Consider the following 22911-nt stretch of genomic DNA (forward strand, 5'->3'; position numbering starts at 1 on the left):
AGAAGAGTATTTTTCTGTTGCACCTCAGTCCCATCTCTGATATTCATTACACAGTTGGAGCTTTAAAAGCTCTCTGAAACTGCTGCTCTTGGCTGAAAGCAAGATTCCTCATGTCCTCCAAATAGTTTCATAACAAACTCTCCTAGACTGTGGCATATTTAATGAGAATGTAGATGATCAATTGCAGCCTGCCTTGCACGGTTAACTCAATCAACAAACTACTAATGGCTCCAGCATGTTACAACTTTTTTTTTGGCTAATGAGAACCGTATTGACCAGATTTTTCCCCTTCTCCCAGGATCAAACACCAATATGGAATGAGTTCTGGTACCACTGTAACATTAGCCTGCAAGCAAAATGCTGACCAGCAATAGCAGGACACAGGCTGAGCGTCATTAAGGAGCAAAAGATCTGCCAGACTTGTGGGTCAGCCTTTCCAAACCCTTCCATAGTACCTGTCTGGCTGGTGAAACCAAAGCCCTGAGAAACACAGAGCTGCAGCGTGAGCACAGAGCTTCCACCTCGGTGCACAGCATTTGGAGACAGAAAAGCCTTTTGTTCCCTGCATGCCGGCTGCACCACAGCCTGTCCCACCACTCCTCCTCCTCCTTTTCCTCCTCCTCCCTGCGTTCTGCTGGCATTGTGCTGCAGGATAATTTGTAGCAGGTGAGAAGTAAATACACTCTGCTTCCACTTTCTTTCACTTTTGTGCCGCCTGTTGCTGCAATTTGCCCTCATCTCCATTTCTTCTTCCCTCCTCCTTTGAGCAGAACTCAACTGACCATGTTCTGGGTAGAAATCCAACAGCTGCCCCTGCTCTAAGTGAAAAGCAGGTTTTACTGCAGAGCCTGAGGACTGAGATAGGAAATGGTTCATCAGGTGTTATCTTGCCTCTTACCAACCACTGCTACAAAAAGATATGCTCCCAGGGAAAGCAATGGAAAAAATTCCAATGACTTCAGTCATCTTTGGACCAGGGCTTTGTTTCCTTACAAAATAATCTTCAGTTTCCACTATGGTCTGATTTCTAAAATCACCACTTTCTACAACAGATTTTCCATTCTGCATCCTGGAGAGAATCTGCAGTCTGACCAATTTCTCTCCAGCAAGAGAGTTTAGCTGTTTAGATGGTGTTGGGTGATAGGCTGGACTCGATGATCTCAAAGGTCTCTTCCAACCTGGTTAATTCAATTCTATCCTATCCTATCCTATGAGCAGACCTTGACTTCAGTTTTGCCCACACTATCATTTTGCTGGATTACATCTCCTGTCCCCAGTCCTTCCCTTCCCTCTATCAATCAGGGATAACACTGTATGCTTTTTACTCTAGGAAGCAAAACTACTACAGAAAAAAAAATCCCCAAACACCTGAGAGCCACAGACTCTGCCATCCCTGCCTCTAACCAAACCAAACCCCCAAAAACATAGTGGGTAAAGAGAGGAGAGAAAAGAGGCAATTAGGACTTGTGAATCAGATGGAAAACACCAATTCTCCAAAGCTTCTTTTCAGACTAAGATAATTTGCTGGTATCATTTTGAACCAAAATCATGGAGAACACAAGCAGTTCATCAATAAGGACTTGTGTTCCTCTTTAAGAGGTGCTCCTACGCAGTCCTTTCCACTTTGAAAAGCTTAAACATTAAATATCATTCAGGCAAGTCATAGTGGGGGTCCACGCTTGACTTCATTCCTCTCTTAACAATGTCCTCAGGCCAGCCGCCAGGAATTCAGACGCTTAATAACTTCCCTGGGCTGAGAACTCTTCACCTCAGGCATGCTCTCCTCTTATCTGCAGTGGGAAATGTTCCCATTCGTTTCATGGTCCACTCTGCCCACAGCACTCCTTACCTTCACTGACGTTCTCCTGCGTTGCTCTTCAGGTTCTAACTTCCCAGCCTTACCTGCAGGTCCTTGTTCTGGTAGCTACGAAGCTCAGGCAAATCATCAAATCTTTCCCCATCTGCACAACAGGAAACCAATCCAGCCTTTCTTGGGTTTGAATTCCTGACAGGGACTGCCAGTGGTGTTACAAGGGCCAGAAAGTGACTCCTCCTGGATATGCTTGCAAAGCTGACCTGCCAGAGCCCCCAGATCAGCTGCTGCACCACCAATAACAATGGGCCACCAAGACACGAAACACTGGAGAGACCCAAACTGAGCAGCAGCAAAGAAGGGAACTGCTTACCTAGAATGGATTTTTTGTGACTTCTGAAACTAATACAAGAAAATTAATGCATTTTCTGCCTGCCCTTTTTTTTTGTTTTGGGTGAGGTTTTTTTTGGCCTTTTTTCCCTCCCTTTTAAAGAGTGGAAGGGAATGACTAGAAGGTTCTCTGAACAAATCAATGAAACTCACACCCAACAAATGACCTTTCCTCAGTGTCTTATAAGTACCTGTCAACTTCAGGAGTGCCACCACAATTGAATGGGGAGATTTAAAGCCAGACTATTCATTAGAGAGCTAACTATTATTCTAGAGACTTAAATGAATTGGCTAGTGGCCAGCCTTCCTTAATGTTTAGGTACCACTAGTAAAATAGAAATTGGCTGCTATTTGGATTACACAAAAGCACAGGAGAAGGGGGAGGGGGGGAGGGCAATCTTTTAAGAGGAACAAGAATCAGGCTGTTCAGCTGATGATGGCATCCTCACAAGATGGCACGAAGGGTAAGCAGATACAGAGCGTAATCAGGGAACCACGAAACCAAGTAGAAGTCTGTAAACACCAGAGATAGCCACTATTTTCTGGCATCACTAACAATCAACCAACTAAGCACACCATAATGAATGCATTCATGAAATAAAGAGGCTGGGAGGGTGTCTCAGCCTCCATTTTCTTTCATACAGGAGCTACTACAGACTGGCCATATGCAGTGCTGAATTAAAAGCCAAATTATTATCTGCTCTGCTGTAGCTCACATTTGCATTCAGTGCTAACATTTCAAAGTAGGAGCTACAAGCCTCACCATTAATCATCTGGTTTGTATCAAGTGATATGTCACCTTTATCTCCTCAGAGCCTTTTTCTCAGGATAACCTTCTTTCTCAAATTCCCCCTCTAAGACTGTTATTTACGATGAGTAGGACAAAAGCAAAGGGGGCTAACACGAGCTGTTAGACAGCATTGCACATGTCTGGACAGCACAACAAGGAACAGCACCTCAGCTACCAGCAAGAAAGCCAGCCCCTGAACATGATGAGCACGGCTGTATTGCTTCTGTATCACTCCCATGTTCAGTAATACTGTTTGTGTAGCTTCATAGATTCACAGGATGGTTTAGGTTGGAAGGAACCTTAAAGATCATCCAGTTCCAATCCCCCTGCCATGGGCAGGGACATCTCACACTAGAGCAGGTTGCTCAAGGCCTTATCCAACCTGGCCTTGAACACCTCCAGGGATTTAGGTAGCTGGACTTCATGGTGGAAGCTTTAATTTTATGCAGTATTTTGATAGCTTCCTACCTGCAAACACAAGCCCACACTCTAGTGTAACAGAGCTATTATTGTATTACTACACAAAAAACACCTACAGGAGTATCAGACTTAAAAGCCTACTATCAGAATAGACAGAAAAATGGGGGCAGCAATAGTAAGCAGCCTCATACCACACCTTTTTCCAGTTCTCCATCCATGCTTTGCCCCTTCTTCATGATCAGAGTAGCTTAGAGATGTCAACACTGAATTTTGCTTATCCTGCTGTTGAACCCTAAGTCAGTGCTGGATTACCCTCCCCTGCAAACACATCAGAATCTTACAAGTTTACTTTCTTCAGTCTCACCATGAAGACAGCCATTAAAACTGCCATTTTTATATTAAAAAATTATTGAGTAATGGGACAGATGTAATTTTTAGTAAGTCTTTTAAGTGCTTTCATTCACAACTGTGGCACAACCATGTCCTTCTAGATTAAAGCTGCCTCTAATACTTACTAACAGCCCTAGGTAAAACTTTTTAGCATAAGCAGTCACCATAATATCTGACAAATAGCTGGTTAAGATTTACCCTGCTGTGGCTCAAGAAGTTGAAAGTCCATTGTTCTGGGCAAGAAGATGAAAAGTTATCTCAACCAGAGAGCATTTGTACAAGCTAAGCTCCCTGTGTCACTGTTGTCTGTGATGATGGTCACCCAGACCAGGTCCTGTGATTCTAATGCAGAGAAATAGCATGGAAAATCTTAAATGGAATAACCTCCTTTTGCACAAGGATGAGCAGAGAGCTGGAGCAACTCTCCTATGAGGACAGACTGAGGGAGTTGGGGCTGTTCAGTCTGGAGAAGAGAAGGCTCTGAGGAGACCTTATTGTGGCTTTCCAGTATCTGAAGGAGGCTACAAGAAAGCTGGGGAGGGACTTTTGAGGGTGTCAGGGAGTAATAGGACTGGGGGGGATTGGAACAAAATTAGAAATGGTTAGATTCAGATTGGATGTGAGGAAGAAGTTCTTCCCCAGGAGGGTGGTGAGACACTGGAACAGGTTGCCCAGGGAGTGGTAGAAGCCTCATCCCTGGAGGTTTTTGCAGCCAGGCTGGATGTGGCTATGAGCAACCTGCTGTAGTGTGAGGTGTCCCTGCCCATGGCAGGGGGATTGGAACTGGATGAGCCTTGAGGTCCCTTCCAACCCTAAGAACTATAATTCTGTGATTCAGCACTGTATCCCTTTACAGAGCTCATTCACGTCCTCACCACCACCACAAAAATATGTCCAAGACATTCTTGCTACTACACAGACAAGTGGCTCAGTTTGCATTAAAACACAAACACAGAGAGCTGTCTACCTTTCCATACCCCATTCCTTTGCCAGTGGCACACAGACTGCTGTTAGGGAGCGTGGATGCTTCTGCTGCCCTCCTGCTTTCCCCTACATGGCATCATTTTGCAGGTCCCAAAGCAAAAAGCACGTTCCATGCTCTGTTCCTAGTAGCATTCAGACAGGTGTGCTTCAAGCCCTGCCCTCCCCATTTAAAGGGGCTGGATTTCCTGGGTGTGGCTTGGCTTATCTCAGCACAGGTGATTTTCAGGAGCAGGAATAGGCAATTCTAAGGTCTCTGAGAGATGGTATCTTCCCTTTTGTTTTCCATGAGGTTTCTTTTCCATTGCTGCCACTCTTTGATTTACACCTCAGCCTGTTTCACATCTTGCTGTTCTCCGGCGCTCCAGCGGAACCTGCTGGTTGGTCGTGGTTTGCAAAAAGGAAGGGTGCATTTCAGGTGGCACACAGCAAAACACTCTGACCAGCTGTAAAAATAAGATTACACCATGCAGCCCATGGGTCCAAGTGGCCCTTCCTTTGCCACAGATAAGGCAGTCTGAGGAGGCTTAGGATGCAAACTGAGCGCCCACTCCCTCCACAACTGCTCAGCTGCTGAAGGGGCACAAGGCAGAGTTTCAGGATAAGCTTTATGGTGCACTTTGTTTCCATCAACCTCTGCTTATGATGAGTGGATCCAGAATCTGTTGCAGTAAAACAGGGCAAAGGGAATGTGGAAAAAGGTATTTCCATTCTTCAAAGGCAGAAGAACAATTTTTCATCTTTTCTGACTGGATACAGTTAAAGAAGATTATAGCTGCTGTGGCTGCTTTCAGCAGCCTGATGTTTGACCTAGAATTCTATACAAATGTGACTAACCCTTCAGATATTGACTGTCACACATTTTTTGCCCACATGCTTTTTAATCTTCTCAGGCTACTCAATGCACAAAATTTGCCGTATTATAGAAGACTCCTTGGCTTATTTCTTAGATTCATGAAATCGTAGAATGGTTTGGGCTGGAAGAGATCTTACAGATCATCTAGTTCCAACCCTCCTGCTATGGGCAGGGGACATCTCCCACTAGCCCAGATCGCTCAAGGCCTTATCTAACCTGGCCTTGAACACCTCCAGGGAGGGGGCATCCACAACCCTCCTTGGACAACCTGTTCCAGTGTCTCCCCACCCTCACTGGAAAGAATTTCTTTCTAATCTCCACTCTAAATCTCCCCTCCTCCAGGTTAAATTCATTCCCTCTCATCCTATCACACATTTCATGACCAGAGAGAAAGATCAAGCTAAAGAGAAAATAACCAGATCAAGCTAAACAGAACATAACCACAGCTCATATCCAGGTCTGGTCACCTCAGCTACCCAAGAAAGTGCACCTTCAAAACACAGAGGGTAAGGAAAAGACAGAAAAGGAAGAACCATGTCTCTCCCTTGTGTCCCAACAGCTGTGAGAGCACATCAGTGGCACATTTGTTGAAAGATGCTAAGAAGCAACAGCAGCTCTGAAGGACTGCAACACACATTCACTGCTCCCAAAAACGAATCCATATTGCAGGAACAGAAACAGGGAGGCAGCAAATCAATCTGCCTGATCTGTCCTCCAGCAGGAGACAGCAGCACTTCTTGAGCTACCACAACATGATGCACAACAGTACCACATTACAGGGCTGCCTTCTTTAAACATGGACTTTGAAGCTGAGGGAAACATTTGTGCAGAAGCCCAGCCTCGTGTGAATGTGTTGACAAAGCCCAGAGGAAACAGCTACCCCACACAGAGACTTTTTTTTGCTCCCACCGCAACAAAAAGGGGGGGGGGGGGGGAGGGATGCAGACACTGAAAGCTGTTTCCCAGTCCTGCTGCTTTGTGTAAGTGTAGCAGCTTTCAGAGAAGTATGGCTGCAAGCACAGAAAGGTAAATTAACTCTCTCATGTCTGTGATAGAAGCAAGAACACATAAAAGTTCCACATCAGCTTTACACATTGCAGCAGATGCAGCCTGTGCTTTGAGGGGTCCCTAAAGTGTGGCTGGCTCAGAGCTGGGAGAACACAGAAACTTCACTTTCACACAGTCCTTCCCGTAGCACATGGCATCACCATTGCCAGTGACATGGTGCAAGGCCAGGACCCAGCCCCTACCTCATTGCTGTCACTGTCACAGTATGGAGCAGCTGCACATCGCATCCTAAAGTGCCACAAATCACAAATACAAATGGTCTTACTGAAAGTGAAGATCTCCAAGCATCTGAGCAGTACCAGGTCCCACACCAGAGCGGGGAGAGGGATCATCCCCTACTGCCCTCAAGAAGTCTTTGTTCACTTGTGGAGCAACCTCAGCTTGGCCAGCTCATCAGAGCTGACAGGAGGTCAAGACCACATGGTAGATACAGTGATCGATTCGTGGTGTTTTGGTGGCCCGTTGGTGATGCCAAAGGCCCTGGCATGTGATGGAAAAGCAAGATTAACGCAGCTAAGCCCAGAACAGGTCCTGTGCAACTCCTTACTTGCCACTTCAAGTTTAACTTTCTCTGTTTACTTTTTAATTTAATGTATTCTTTTGATCTCCCTTTCTCTCCTTTCTCTTGTCTCCCTGAGTTTGCTGACACAGTAGAAGCCTGACAAGCTCAGACAAGCTAACCTACTTTTTTCTTTCTCTCTCGTACATGTTAACGCTCCCACTCTTCTACCTAGCATATGAAAGCACATTGCAAGTATCATTATAATGATACTTCCAATCCCCCTGTGAAGTAATTCCCCCAGCTGACAGGTGTAGAAACTGAGACATGTAGAGCTCTTAAATTACTTGCTCCTCAAGCTTGCAGAGAGAAAGCCAGTGACACAAGTGGAAATGAAACTCAACAGACCTCTGTTTTTCTTGGTCCCAATCTATATGGAATTATTAAACCTCCACCCATCACAGGTCTGTCAAAAAACTCCAATTCTAAATGCAGCAGTAATAGCAAAACTTTAGCTATCCATTACACAGACCTACATATATCTGTGGTTTAATTGCAGCCAAGGAACCCTTAGCACATGTTGTGTGTGCCTTCAGTCTGCAGTGCACCCTGTACGCTTGGGTTCAAGGGGTCCATGTGTTAATGGGAAGAGGATAACAACTTCTGTAGCCCAAGGTCTGCACCCTGCATGGAACAGAGGTTGGTCACACACTAAACCATGGAACATGTTCCATTTTTTATTGTTAGCTGGAGCTTCCAGAATACAGAATTAACCAGGTTGGAAAAGACCTTTGAGATCATCAAGTCCAACCTATCACCCAACACCATCTAATCAACTCAACCATGGCACCAAGTGCCTCATCCAGGCTCTTTTAAAACACTTCCAGTGATGGTGACTCATTAAATGCTTTGTACTCTGTTCTATTCCATTCCATTCCATTCCATTCCATTCCATTCCATTCCATTCCATTCCATTCCATTCCATTCCATTCCATTCCATTCCACTCAGTTCCCGCTGTGCTAAAGCTTAGGAGTTTCAACTGGATTTGGACAGGTTCAAACCCACACCTAACTGAATTTCATCATGGATATTGCTGGGCCAAAAGGTTTCTCCTCTACATATGGAATAACTCAGTGCTAAGCCATGAGCTTGATTTTACAGAGATTAGATTTCCACTTATGACACTGACTAGAATTCAGTATCCATCACTCTAGGGTACTGCATCACCTCCAGCATTTACAAACCCAAACTTTCCAAAGCAGCTGCACCTTTAAAATTAGGCTACAATGACTTGAATTCAGATATTGACACCTTTGGGGTTAATAATCTCATATATGCTCTCTGCAACAAATTATTTCACTTTATTTCATGTCATTTTACTTTTTATTTACTTTATTTTAGATTATTTTACCTTACTTTTAATTTTCTTTCTTTTATTTTACATTTTATTATTTTGTATTTTCTTTTACTTTTTATTTATTTTGTTATTTTCTTTTACTTTTAATTTTATTTATTATTTTACTTTACTTTTCTTTTTTTATTTTATTTTATTATTTGAGTTTAATTTTTATTTATTTCACTATTTTATTTCACTTTAAAAATTTATTTCATTTTATTATTCTATTTTAATATTTCTTTTTTTAGTTCTTTTTTTATTTCATTTTATTTCTTTTTTTTAATTTTAATTTTACTTTTTATTTTCTTATTTTATTTTGTTACTTCTATTTTTTGTTTATTTTACTCTGTTTCATTAATTTAATTTTCTATTTTATTTTGTTGTCACTCTGCTTTATTTATTTAATTTTACATTTTACTTTGTTTTATTTTACTCTGTTTTAGTTATTAACTTTTACACTTTATTTTGTTTCCTTTTACTCTGTTTTATTTATTAACTCTCACCTTGTCATTCATTTTATCTTATTATTCATTTTGTTTCATCTTTTTATCTCATTTTCACTCTATTTTAGGGCAGTTGAAATTTGCACATTATCCTGCAGCTCAAAGGCAAAAAATACATCCAAACACTACCAGAAGCCAGTGAATAAAGCATACACAGGACTCAGAATGAATTCTGGAGCTAAGTTGGTTGAGCTGCATTTAAATCCCTGTATAGACCTTTTTAACTCTGCAATCAAAGTGGCTTTAATTGGGTTTCACTTGGAAGCCAATCAGGTTTGAAGGCAAAGAGATCACTTTCACCATCCAGAGGAGTGATCACAAAGGGGTTCAGTGCAGTTTAACTGATGCATTTTGTGCATGCATCATTAGTTTAATACGAATTAACTTCTGCCTGTTGCAGTGTAGACAAGCCCACAGCTCTTTGCATGGAAACCTGTAATAATGCTCCCTTTGTCTTGTCAGTCTGAGCAGTGAGCTCTCTGCAGCAATTACACAGAAGGTACAAGACACATTACGCTTAGGCCAGGATCTCTCTTGGGATTCAGCTGCACACAGCTCCCGCACAAAAGCTGCAAGCAACTTCTTCGGATGAATCTTCACAGAATCACAGAATTTCAGGGGCTGGAAGGGACCTTGAAAAATCATCCAAGTCCAACCCCCCTGCCAGAGCAGGATCACCTAGAGCAGATCACACAGGAACACATCCAGGTGAGTTTTGAGTACCTCCAGAGAGGGAGACTCCACAACCCCCCTGGGCAGCCTGCTCCAGTGCTCTGTCACCCTCCAGGGAAATAATTTTTCCTCATATTTACATGGAACTTCCTATGCCTCAGCTTCCAACACTGCCCCTTGTGCTGCCACTGGGGACCACCGAGCAGAGCCTGGCTCCATCCTCCCAGGACTCACCCTTTACATCTTTGTGAACATTGATGAGGTCACCTCTGAGTCTCCTCTAAGCTAAAGAGCCCTCAGCTCCCTCAGTCTCTCCTCATACAGAAGATGTTCCATTCCTTTCATCATCCTTGTGGCTCTGTGCGTCAATTTACTCACACACATACCTGCAGCACTGGACACAACAAATGACAACCTTAAGCCATCTAGCATCACAACCAGCACCCTCCCACATATGCATTCCTTAACACCTAAATGTTCCATAGAATCATAGAATTGTTAGGGTTGGAAGGGACCTCAAAGATCATTTGGTCCAACCCCCCTGCCGTGGGCAGGGACACCTCACACTAGGTCAGGTTGCTCAGAGCCACATCCACACTCCCTCACAGCAAAACACCAGGGTGGGGCTATGTGTGCATATTTTAATGGTTAATTATCTTGAGCCCAGTGATATCCACACCACTCTAGAAAGAAATCAGCTCTCCCTTTGCTCTGAGCTATAAATGCATGTATTCCATAATCAGCTGAAGAAATACAGACAGATGGGATGGTACATCTGGGAAGCATATGAGAGGCCTTCTCACAGATAAAATTCCTTTGCAAAGCATCTCTCTCAGACCTAGCTTTAGGTATTTTTCCCTCATTTGCACTCTGGAAGACTTGACTGATGTTTTTAGTTTAGAAGATATTAAATATTAACCACCAAGCTGCATTACTGGAATGCTTTTCGCTCCCCGAGTCTCCCACTACACCTCATACATCTTATCTGCAGTATTTCTTTGACATGCTGTTACTCTCTGTTTCTGCCATTAGCCCTGGGACTCATTTCTCCCTTCAGTGACATGTGGCTGCCTCTGGGGTTGAACTGGGCACACAAATACCTCTCCAGGACAGAGAGTAAAGGATGAACAATCACAAAACTTCCAGGACAGCCAGCAGATGGGACATGGATAGGGTTTCAGTGCTGATGGTTCTGAGGGATTTCTAAAACCAAAGGAGGACAACCCTATTGCAAAGCAGCTCCTCAGGAAGGCACTGCCACCACTCAGAGAAGGCAGCAAGCACATCCCTACAGGAAACTCACAGCAGTCACCAGAGCTGTACCACTGCCTGGTGACAGACTCCAAAGTGATGGTGGCCTGTCACAGGCTCAGAGCAAAACAAAAAACCTAGTCATCTTCCCACCTAAGATATGATTTTCCCTTCCTCACTCTGCTGTGTGGTTTTGGCATCCTGGGCAAATATTAATCTGCAAACTGGCAACAGTAATGTGTGACACTTGTCACCTCCTGCCTGCTATGCATGTCTTTGGGGTCATGGACTCTTACTCATTGCACTCACTACCTAAAACATTTAACACAATGAGGGACTAAACTTAACTGAGGGTATTAGGAATTCTAATTATTATATTTTTCTTTTGATGCCATCCCACATGACAGGGAGAAAACACAAATTAACTGAGAGCCCATCATTATGCTGAAGTGAAATTGAACCTCAGAAGTCCAACTTGTCCACTGCAGAAACTTCAATCCTATCCATGACATCCTCTGCAGTAAAAACCAAAGACCTCTGCCAAGACCTGAGTTTCATGGAGGGACAGGCACACAACAGTAACCAAGTTGCACACATTGGTTTATATCTGAATCTCAAAAGCATTTTGATAGTTGCTAAGCCAGAGTGGAAGATACCAAAGTCTTAAGGCTTCCCTCTAAGCTGTAAACTGTCCAGTATTTTCCCATTTCAACCAAAAATGCAATACTCATGGGAAAATTGGGGAAATAATATTTTGGGCAACTCTCCTCTGGTGATTTGTGGCAAAACCCAACCAAACAACCAACCATGAGATGGGCTCTAGCCAGAATCCTTTGAACCTGTTACCAGTGAGAGATACATCCAGACCCAAACACACTGTGCTCAGTCACGGGGTGCCTGAAACCATCTTTCAGTTAAGCATTGGTATTTCTCCCTCTCTTTTTCAGGTTTTCATTGGGGGGCCCAAGAAATCATTTACAGGACCACAAGGTCTTTTCTGCATTGGAGCTGCCTTTCTTTTCCTCCCTCCCTCCCTCTGTTTTAGGAGAGTGACAGTGCTATGAAAAGACCGGATCTTGTTTGACTTTATTGCTAGCAGGGGCAAAGTAAAAAAAGAGTGAGACCTATAAACACAAAGATGCCAAGACACAAGGAGACTACATGCTTGAATGCCCAAGCCCTGGCTGCTTTGTTCCATGAGTAATAAGCAATATGTTGGCTGAGGTCATATCTATACATTTGGCACAATGGAAAGTGGAGGTGTGGCAAGATGCATTTCATACCAACTGACTGTTTCATTGCCTATGGCCTGGCATCCCTTTGCCCCTTGCATAAATCAGAAACCTGCTTTTCAGTTCCCAGTTCTCCTCTGAAATGATATCTCCTGTCCCACTTTTCCTCTCCAAAGCAGTAAGGTGCTGTAGAAATGCTTCTGAGTGATTCACTGCAGAAAATGTCTGGGGGAAGCAAACCAAACACTTAGGGCTGTGAGATGTGAACCCACGTGGAACCCAAATCCTGTGGCAAGTAACAAGATTTAATGATAAACTTTGAATTCAGGCCAGACCAGTTGAAGTTTCACTGAATTCAGTTATCCCAGGCTAATTTAGTGCTCTCTGCTGCAGTGGCTGCCAGCAAATCACCTGGAAATCTCATACACTTCAACTCCAGAGCACTCTGCATTCCTCTGAAGCTTGACCTTCCCAGCTGGCCTCCCTGCCCTGACCCACAGCAGTAACCCCTGGCCAGGTACTCCTGGGTCAACTGTTCTGAAGCATGAGCCCTAAATTTCCAAGGAAGGCAGTAGCTTTGCTTTATGTGAAGCTTGTGTTTTGCTAAAGCCCCTTAAAGCTGCCTCTCCTCTGCTGGAGAACTCAATGAACTCCAAACTGAACACCAAACTTTGGCCTGAATTGCAGGGTCTAATCAGCCAGTCCAGGAAATCAATATCATCATCATGGGTGCACTACTTTGTATCTCAAATTTCAGAGGACTGAGTGGCTATTGATCAAAAACCCAAGCAAGGTGGGAGGAGGGGGTCCGTAAAACACCACCCAATCTATCTCAGTGTTTGCATGCATCTAGAGGAGGACACAGCACCAGTTTAACAAAGTTCTCCACAGCCCACTGACTCACATGATGCTCAGCTTTTCTATGGGAGAATTTGGAAGCAACATGTTTGCCCTGGAGGGGCAGGAGGGATCAAGACCTACAGAGGCAGGTCATGAGAATAAAATCCCCTTATTTCAACAGGATAATGAAAGGGGCCAGGTGCTTAAGTTCAGTGTTTGTAGAGCCTAAACTTCTGTGCTTCCCCATCATTTATGTTTCACTTTGCTGTCTGTAAAACCTGACCAGGAAAGACTATCTTATATAAGGTGAAATAAAATAAAACCCATTTTAAAACCCCATTACTCCCTTCCCCACCCCCCCCCAAAAAAAGGTTCAAGATAAGTTTCCAGCACGAACCCCAAGTCTTTGTCCATCCACATTCCACAGCACAGATTTCAAGGGATTAAAACAACAGTGCTCAGATCCAAGACCATCAAGGTGAGGCTTTTCATTTGGGCTTTATAAACCAGGACATCATTGTAAATGGTTTAGAACACTGGCAAAATTTTAATATCCATGCCAGTATGTGTGACCAAAGGGATTACTCCAGAATGGCTCACCTGATTAGTTAGACAAATGCCTGCTTCTTTTTCCACCACCCCCACCCCCTCTCCCTTTTAATCCAAGACCGTGCAGAATGCCAAATGGGAGAATGGAGAGGGCTATGTACTGGAATGTCTGAAGGCTACAGACTTGGGATTTATATTCCATGTTGAATTCATTGTTCTCTCTCCTACCCCCACTGCCCTCTAAAAAATGCTGCAGCCATGACAGAAATAAATTAGCCTGAGGTACAGGTCACACCTTCAAGGGCAGCAAGCATTCTGGGTAAAATCAATAGAGAAGATGGGAGTCTCTAACAGCTGAAGCAGAAAGAATGACGCATTGATAGCTTTACATATACCCAAACAAAGGCACTTTGGAGAAACCCCAGTCCCTGCTGCCTTGGGAACACAAAGCTCATTTTTAAAACCACCTGAACCCCAAGAGCAACACAGAGGCAATTCAGAGAGGCCCCCACTTCTTTGGGGAATTTGCATTTCGATGCAGAAAAGTTTTGCCTGTTTGCGTCTCTGCCCGGGAAGGAGATCCAGATGCAGAATTCTGCTGCAGGTTACAACTCTCACAAACTTTTACAGAGATCAGAAGCTGCACGGACCTCCAGATTCGATTTTACAGCCCCTCAAGTGGCAGAAACTGAAGCCTCAAACTAAAACATCCCCTGAACTTCGGTGAACAGAGCAAAGAGTCCACAAGGCAACAAGAAATACTGATACCGTGTGTTGCATTCCTTGCTTTCACTTCAAGCAATGGATAATAGATTCAAAATCACTTATGTCCATTGAGAACCTTCAACTCAGGCTTTATGAATCACAGTTCCTCAGAAATGAGGTGACAGAAGATTTATAAGGGGGTGGGATGTATGAAGATCCATGCAGGAGTCTCATGGTTTTCACCAGTGCCCCTATGGCATGTTAAGAATTAACTCTCAAAGTGAGGCACAGAACCTGTTCAGGCACTTCACAGCTCCCACAGGGTTCCTACCTGAGTTTTCAGGTTCCTAAAAGCTTTAAAGCCTGATTTAAGGTCCCACAATACTTCTTAAAATAGGGATTAGACTCCCCAGTCCCTCAGGACTTTCTGAAATTGCTACCCAGGAGGTTTCTCCATAGACAGAGCTAAAAGCTTTTCCCCTCTTCTGTCCCTCCCAGATTTCTCCAGAGACAACTTTGGCCCAAGTGCAGCAAGATCTGCTGCAAATGAGCCCTGATTTTGTGCAAAGCCAGCAAGAAAATGTCAAATATGTTTAACATTCCCATAGCCTCCTCGTTGGTCTGCTTTCTCTGAAACCCCACACCACATTAGCAGGTACACTGCTCTTACAGCATTAGACTCTCAATTCCACCTCTGGGTGAAATCCAGTGTTGTTTTGAACTGTATTTGTACTTACATTTGTGGAGTCTGTGGACAAAGAGGATTATTTTCAGTTCCACTGCTACCTGTAAAGAAAAAATAAATGGAGGAATTCACCATTAATACCAGAGCTGCACTGAAGGATTCTTTGGCTTGCAGTCTCAAACACACAGCAACGACGTGCCAATACCTGCAGCATCTCTCTGCCTTGTAGGGAAAATTACAATAAAATCAACACCCTGAGGAAAAATGTCCCTCAGAAATCATTTGTGTCATTGCTCTGAAGTCCTCTGTGTCCTTGGACGGCTCCTTAAACCAGTGCACAGAGCTTTTGCTCAAAGGCTGAGGCACTACTTCAGCTCTTCAGCAAAGCAGACCTCTGGCTCTTCAGCTGGCCCTGCAATAATGCTGGGCACTGATGCTCTACATGTGGCTGTGACTGGCTCAGTAACAGACCTCAGACAGAGGTAACCAAGGGGACAAGTTCAGATGTGGTTCCACCAGAGTAGTGGAGTTAAAAAATCTCCACTGGTGAAAAGGTTACTTGTAGACATGCAACCTCCACCAGAAGTTACAGGTGAGAGGAACAGTTTTACTATGAACTTTTAAAGATGTTTTTAACTTCCAGCTCCTGCCTGTTTCATTCCCTGCAGCTACTTTCACGTGGCACTCTTGGGGAGGGTGGAAGTGAGGAATGAAAGGTGCATTCAAGATCTACCCAAGAATGACCAAGATCATCTGCCTCAAAACAAACATTAGACAGAAGGGGCTACAATGACTTGCTCTGCTGTTCCTTGGCTCTTCCCAAGGCCCAAAGCACAGGGTAAGAATCCACATTGCTGCATGAGAGACTCTAAAATACTGCCTGGAGGACCCTTATCAGCTTTTGCCTTGCACTTCTATGCCAGACAGGAAAAAATAGAGTTGTGCATTTTGACATGTAGTGCAAACCCTGTGCTTCCTCAAAAGAGACAGAATGTCACCTAGTGCAGCTTTCTCTACAATAAATCATCCCCTCTTTGTTTTAGACTTCACTGCCCTTAGTGATACGGAAAGTCCTGCCCAGCTTTGGAGAACATTCCAATAATCACAAGAGCACATTATCTGAGCAGATCACATTTAGCATCTGCAGGTCAAGAATGACCCATTAGAGATACACCCAGTTGGGGTCTGTTTTTCCCTAGCAGTGCTGGATACCAGCTGGCTTCCTTTTCCAAGTGACTTAGCCAGGGTGTTTCAGATGGGTCTTGACATCCTGATACTTAAAAAATGCTCTGAACTAGCACCATCTTCAAAAAAAAAAAGAAAAAAGGCCTTAGCAGGATGTCTCTGTGTAAGCACTGAAACAAGGAAGCTGCCACAATTAACTCTTCTAGAAACCCAAGATGATTGTGCTTCTGCTCTGCACATCCCAGGACAGACACAGACTCGCAGCAAAGCTTCAAGACAACACCAAATCTGCATCTCCTGCTTTCTCTATTCAAATTTCATCTCTACCTATTGATCATGGCTGGTTACAGATGATGTGCCTCCATTTCAAAGAGCAAGCTCACATATGGAACTCAGAGAGGAGAGATGCATTTTAAGTTCCCCCCACCCCCCCTCTTTAAATTATTCAAAAAGCCAAGATTCAGCAGACAAATGAAAGACAGAAAACTATGCTGCACACATTTGCAACAGGAGGTAAAAGAAACCTTAGAAAGATCTGTGCCTTTCCAGGAATCATGGAATTTCCCTCCCTTGTTTCAAAAAAAAATAGAAAGGGATTTCAATTCAACCAACAAACAGCAGTGGAATTGTATTGGGAATAGCTGGGAAGATGAAAGGTGATAATAAAGATGAGCAGGAGGTTAAATGGTTGATTGGCCAAAGCCTGGTTGATACCCATCGAATGGACTTTACTGTTATACACCACAGGTAGGTCTGTAAAGGTCTGGGCTGACGTAGCCCAAGAGTTGTTTTCCACTCATAGCTTCTGCAAGCCTATAAATTGCAAAATCTCAACCCTAGGACAGGAAGTGAAATAATCCCCCCCCAAATTTCCTCTCCCTAATTACATTTTACATGCGAAAGGAATTCCTACAAAGCTGCTGGATTTGGATACCTGGAAATGAACAATAGGATGGAGGAGGCCATGTTGCTTGTGTCTGGGCAAGGACAACATTTTGCTTTTCTACTGTAACTAAAAGGATCTAAATCCGTGGATCTGAGGTCCAAAAGTTCTCATTCAATTCTCCAAGCAGGATGTGCAGTTTTGCAGCCAGGGCTTATCACTTCTCTGAATGTATAAGGCATTTTTCTGCCATAAATATGCAAAGTACCTCACAAAAGACCCTCCTGGTCACCCTCCCTGTTTTGCAGCTAAGGAAATGGAGGTATTGCATGCAAAGAGGGGAGAGATTAAGCTGTGGCCACACCAAGCCAACGTCCATCTGCAGCACAGCCCTGACTGCCTCCATAATCCCCTGCATGTTGCTAAATCAAAGGTGGGGGGGAAGGAAAAAGCAAAGACATTTTCCCAGACTTCTCTTATCAAAAACTCCCTTGGATGTCAGGGAGTAAACATAAAGAAAGATCAGAGAGCCTCAGCTTCGGTCGTTTGCAGATGCCTTCTGCCTGGCCTAGCTGCTCCCCATCCCTCCATGGACACGCGGCAGGTAACCCTGGTGGGAATCAACAGAGAGACCTGGTGCAACCCAGCCACTTCCACTTTGCTCTTGTCCTACCCTTTGCAAAGCAGTGATGCTGAGGAGGGTTTTCTGCAGAGTTTTCAGCTGAGGATGGGGAGCAGCAGCATGACCTATTGTAGTTTGCAAAGATATTACACACTTCTAAGCCTGCAACTGGGAGCATGCATCGTGACTAACCTGCTGCCCTTTTCTTTTCCTTGCGGAGATCCTCCACATGGCAAAGCAACTTCCACTTTAAAACGAGCACATAGCAAATGCAGAGCTTTTAAACACAAGGAGCTTGCTTTGGGGTTGGCTTCAGTTGTCTCAAATTCACAAAATTCCTGCCAATCAGCTACTGAAGGCTGTGCAGATCCTTTGCACTCACAAAACCCAATGCTAACTTCTGATAAGCAATTTAACCATTCTGAAGAAGGTCAGGGGACAAAATTTAACACCAGGAGCTGCCAAATGGTTCTGACCTGCCCCAAGCCATCATTAATGACAGCCAGTTTCTAATTCTTGGAGTCCATTTCACTTCTTATTCCGTGCTCATTTTGTTTCTTGACCATTTGGCCTAGGTTCAGAAAAATCTCCATTAGGCAAGCACAAAGCCCCTCCAAAAATACTAAAAAGTATTCCCCTTCCCTTTCCCAAGGTTGGGAATATTTCAAAGCCTCAAGAGACAGGAGTTCTAAATATGCCTTTAAAATCCAAAAGGAGAGAGAGAGAGAGAGAGACAGCACTTAAAATTTTGAAAGTGCAACAGTCTGCTCCATTAAAGCATGTTGTGATCAAGTAAAATTGCTTTCTCCCACTCCTCTGCTAACAGTTTTGGCAATTCACATTGCAGCAAGAACTGCGACCATATTAAAAGGCAAAACATCTCTGCTAAGGCTGGAAGTGATCACATGAGCAAGCCACAAGATTTGCTTGATAACTTACAGAGTTTATTATTCAAGAACAAGTCTCATTTTCAGCTCTAAAAGGGGGAGGGAGGGCGGGGAGAGAAGGGGGGAGCAGTCTTTTTAACACACACACACACGCACGCACACACACGCTGGAAGCAAAGGATCGAGTTTGTAGGAACCACTGGGGGGCGGGGGGGGGGCATGGGGGGAAGAAAAGAAGAAAGAAAAGAAAAAGTAAAGAAACCAAACCTCTATCAGCCCAGCAACTCAAATATTCCCCAAAATTCAGCTCAGCTGCTAGAAACCCCCTAACATTTTTCACTTACAACAACTTCACCTTCCCGGGGAGGCTGAGCAATCAGAAAGCTGCTCAACTTTCCCCAAAGTTCAGCTGCGCTAAAGGATCGGAGAGCAGGAAACAAAAGCGTTAGTTAGGAGTCAAAAGCTGCTGGGAAAAGTTAGTTTCTCTGCACCCTCTTACTGACCTAAGAAGTCTTCGTTTCACAAGGTAGCAAAGTTTGTCTTCCTTCTCCACTGCAGGAGTCACACTTGCACACAGGCACGCACTGCATTACTGAGCCTGCACTGAGCATCAAAAGAATATTGTTTCCGATCTTCCGGTGGCTAAGGAGGGAGAGAAAAATGCAGTCCAGCCAGGTACTGTTTCTCCGTGGAAAGTAAATCCGGCATTCTGGAATGAGTTCAAACATTGGGCTTGACAGGCAAAGGAGAAAAGCTTTTTCACTGAGCATGCTTAGTCCTGCACTGCCTGCACACTTAATGAACATTACTTCCTTCCCAGTGGTTACTCCGAGTAGAAATCCACACCCCCTACTCTTTCAGAAGTGAGGAATGCAGCTGAAACCAAAGTCCAGAAAACATGCCCGACACCCAGACAAGGCCCCACAGATCAATAAACTCAGGTTGTGACCTGCAGGTCAGTTTGTCAAACAGGACATCAGGGTGAGTTTTTTCTCCACTTGGTATAGTTTGCTTTATGCTTCAGCTAATGCTGCTCGCTCCCCAGAGAAAATAAAACTGCACTGGCTTTTAAAGAATGATTAAATGCTTCAATAACAGATGGGAATTCTCTTGCAAATCTTCTCTTTCCAAACCCACTTTAAAGGGAGGAAAGAACATTGCAGAAAGAAGCTTTCCAGACAAAATTAGGTCATTAGATTCCTGGACAAAAGTTATTTGGATTTGTCATAGGTAAGGAGTATCTGGTGACAAAATGAAAACGGGGGGGGATAGGATTTGGAGGGGAGGGCGAAGGGGGGGAAGTGACTTTTCTTTAGTTAGGACCTAATCCTGTTCCGTTTGCAGCCTCGTGGAGTTTTGTCACTGCCTTCAGTGGGAATAGTGCTGGGGTTTTAGATTACAAATGCTTGCAGGCAAGAGCTGTGTCTACTTCAGTGACCTGTACAGGACAGACTGGTTTTGGCACTTCAGTTTGCAGCTGACGATATTGCTGCGTCTGAGTGCTCCAACACTGCGCAGCAGAAATCCCCCTCCTCACAGCATTTGCTGAAGAAGAGCAATCTGACCGAATTTCATCAGTGATTTTTAAAGCTTTCCATTACATTTCAAGTTTTTTTCTGCTGTTTTCCTTGAGGTCACACTTAACTCTCAGCTCTCCTCCACGACAGGACTAGCAATTCAGCCTCTTTGTAATGGAGTCTGTGCTGGCCCCAACAGCCGTGTCACAGCCTTCAGAGGAACACAAAGTGCTGTAAGAATTACAATGAAATAACAAGAGCCATAATATTGTGAGAGTAAGGAGCACTGGATGGGTCATTATCGTTCTAAGGCCTCTAAGGTAATGAATATCACTCTGCATTTTAAAATAGGTTAGAAGCCAATTGTGACCTCAGTGTCTGAGCAACCCCACATTTCACTTCAGGGGTTCAAGAAATGCGTGGCCATGGCACTTTGGGACCTGGTTTAATGGCCACAGATTCATAAATTCATAGAATGGTTTGGGTTGGAAGGCACCTTCAAGATCATCTAGGTCCAACCCACCAGCCCAGCTTGCTCAAGGTGTCATCCAGCCTGGCCTTGAACACCTCCAGGGAAGGGGCATCTATGACCTCCATGGGCAACCTCTTGCAGTGTCTCACCACCCTCATCTAAAAAATTTATTTCTAATCTCCAGTCTAAATCTGCCCTCCTCAAGCTTCAATCCATTCCCTCTTGTCCTGTCATAATAAGCCCTTGTTAAAAGTCCCTCCCTGACTTTCTTATAGCCCCCTTCAGGTACTAGAAGGCTGCTCTAAGGTCTCCCTACAGCCTCCTCCTCTCCAGGCTGAACAGCCCTAGCTCCCTCGGCCTGTCTCCATAGAGTTTTTCCAGTCCTCTGATCATATTCATGGTATCCCCTGGACCTACTCCAGCAGTTCCATGTCCTGTACATGGAAGGTTGCTGTTTGGACTCAGTAATCTCAGAGGTTTTATTCACCAAAACAATTCTATGATTCACAAGGCTGTGGGTCCTGATTTGAACAGGACAGACAGAGGCAGAGATCATCATAGAATCAATAAGATTGGAAAAGACCTCAGAGATCATCAAGTCCAACCTATCACCCAACACCTCCTGACTAACTAAACCTTGGCTTCAAGTGCCACATCCAATCTCTTTCTGAACCCCTCCAGGGATGGTGACTCCACCGCCTCCCTGGGCAGCACATCCCAATGGCAAATAACTCTTTCTGGGAAGAACTTTCTCCTCACCTCCAGCCTAAACTTCCCCCTGGCACAGCTTGGGACCGTGTCCTCTTGTTCTGGTGCTGTTCAAATCTCTGGATTCCAAATGGCACAGGCTCTCAGAATCTACAGCCAATGTAGGTTGCAAATGTCATCAGTGCACAGCGGTGTCAGAACCACTGTGGGTCCTTTTCTCTGAAGTGCAACCAAGTGTTTGGGTGTTTGAAAAATAGTTTTGTTGCCCACACATCCCTGCTCTTCCTGTGTGCAGTCGAGATCACAGAAGGAAAAGTGCCAGGACTGCATGACAAACCCAAGCTGTGCTGTATTTCCAGCACACTGAACTTGAAGACATGTTGGAAATCCCCCACAGAAAGTTTCCTGCAAATTTAGAAAAGCAGCCCTGGTGGGCTAATTAAACCCAAATGCACTGACCAAAAAACTTTGCCTTATGGTACATTTCCACTTCATACTCAAAGTTTTCCTTTGGTCAGGAAAGTCCCTAACAGGGGAATTTCCTAACAGGCAGCTAGATTGCAATTTTGTCTCTGGACTATCTCTCATTAGCTCTGCCAAGGGGTTTGACTCAATGATCTCTTTGGGTCCCTTCCAACCCCTGACATGCTGTGATCCTGTGAACTAAATCTATGAGGTGTCCATTGAGCCTGAGACACTGAAAGCAAGTGGATGGTGCAACTTATTCCTGACTGCAAGGAGTTACCTTGAAGCTCTGAAGTGATGATCCCAAGGTCTAAACACATGTTCACTGAGCAAAGAGTTGCAGTGAGTTTAGACACAAGGATGAGCAAGGCACCTACCTACTTTGACAGAGCATCCAGGAGCTTGAATTGCCACCAGAAGCAGGAGTCAAACCAATGGACACAGCACTGAAACACCTTAGGAGTATGCATTGCCTGAAATTGCCTGAAACCAGGAGAGGTTTAGGTTGGAGATTAGGAACAATTTCTTTCCTGCCAGAGTGGCCAGGCACTGGAACAGGCTGCCCAGGGAGGTGGTGGAGTCACCATCCCTGGAGGTGTTCAAGAAACCCGTGGCCATGGCACTTCAGAATGTGTTTTAATAGCCATGGTAGTGTTGGGTTGACATTTTGACTCAATGTTGTTAGAGGTCCTTTCCAACCCAAACAATTCTCTGACTGTATGATTCTATGTGTGCTTCATCATTGTGGCATGACTCTGTGATGGTAACCTGCTGGTCACAGCATGAACACCACAGGTACCCACAAAAGGAACAAGTGCTTCAGCCTTCCCTGGCACTTACAATAGAACTGCTCCATGAAGTTCACTTACCCAGACACTCAAGCTGCAACCACAGATGTCCTCCCCATAACACTGGTGATAGAGCTACTGAGTGACTGAAGGCTGCTGTGTGCTGCTCAGGATCCATTTTCCTTGCAAGCATCACAGCCCTGGAAGCTAAAGGCACATTGCAAATATGCTGTCTGTGAGTCACTACAGAGGGAGCAGACTGCTGATTCCCTTCATGCCTAATTACCCATAAGCAGTTGGCACGATGATTTATTTAGCACAGTGTTGGCCTAGCTCTCAGACG

The 22911-nt window shown here is 44.4% G+C and overlaps 1 long non-coding RNA gene across 1 annotated transcript in view; it reads right to left on the reverse strand.

The window, feature by feature from the left end:
- Positions 1-19345, reverse strand: part of LOC128898861 (uncharacterized) — an 85674-nt gene extending 66329 nt beyond the window's left edge. Inside the window, exons 1-2 of the long non-coding RNA XR_008463002.1 lie at positions 19122-19345; positions 15094-15142 (exon numbers count right to left, since the gene is read on the reverse strand). This is a non-coding gene — a long non-coding RNA (uncharacterized LOC128898861). The remainder of the gene's footprint in view (positions 1-15093; positions 15143-19121) is intronic.
- Positions 19346-22911: the final 3566 nt, after the last annotated feature.

This window comes from Dryobates pubescens, chromosome 34 (assembly GCF_014839835.1).
Source record: "Dryobates pubescens isolate bDryPub1 chromosome 34, bDryPub1.pri, whole genome shotgun sequence".
In the NCBI taxonomy this organism is placed as follows: Eukaryota; Metazoa; Chordata; class Aves; order Piciformes; family Picidae; genus Dryobates; species Dryobates pubescens.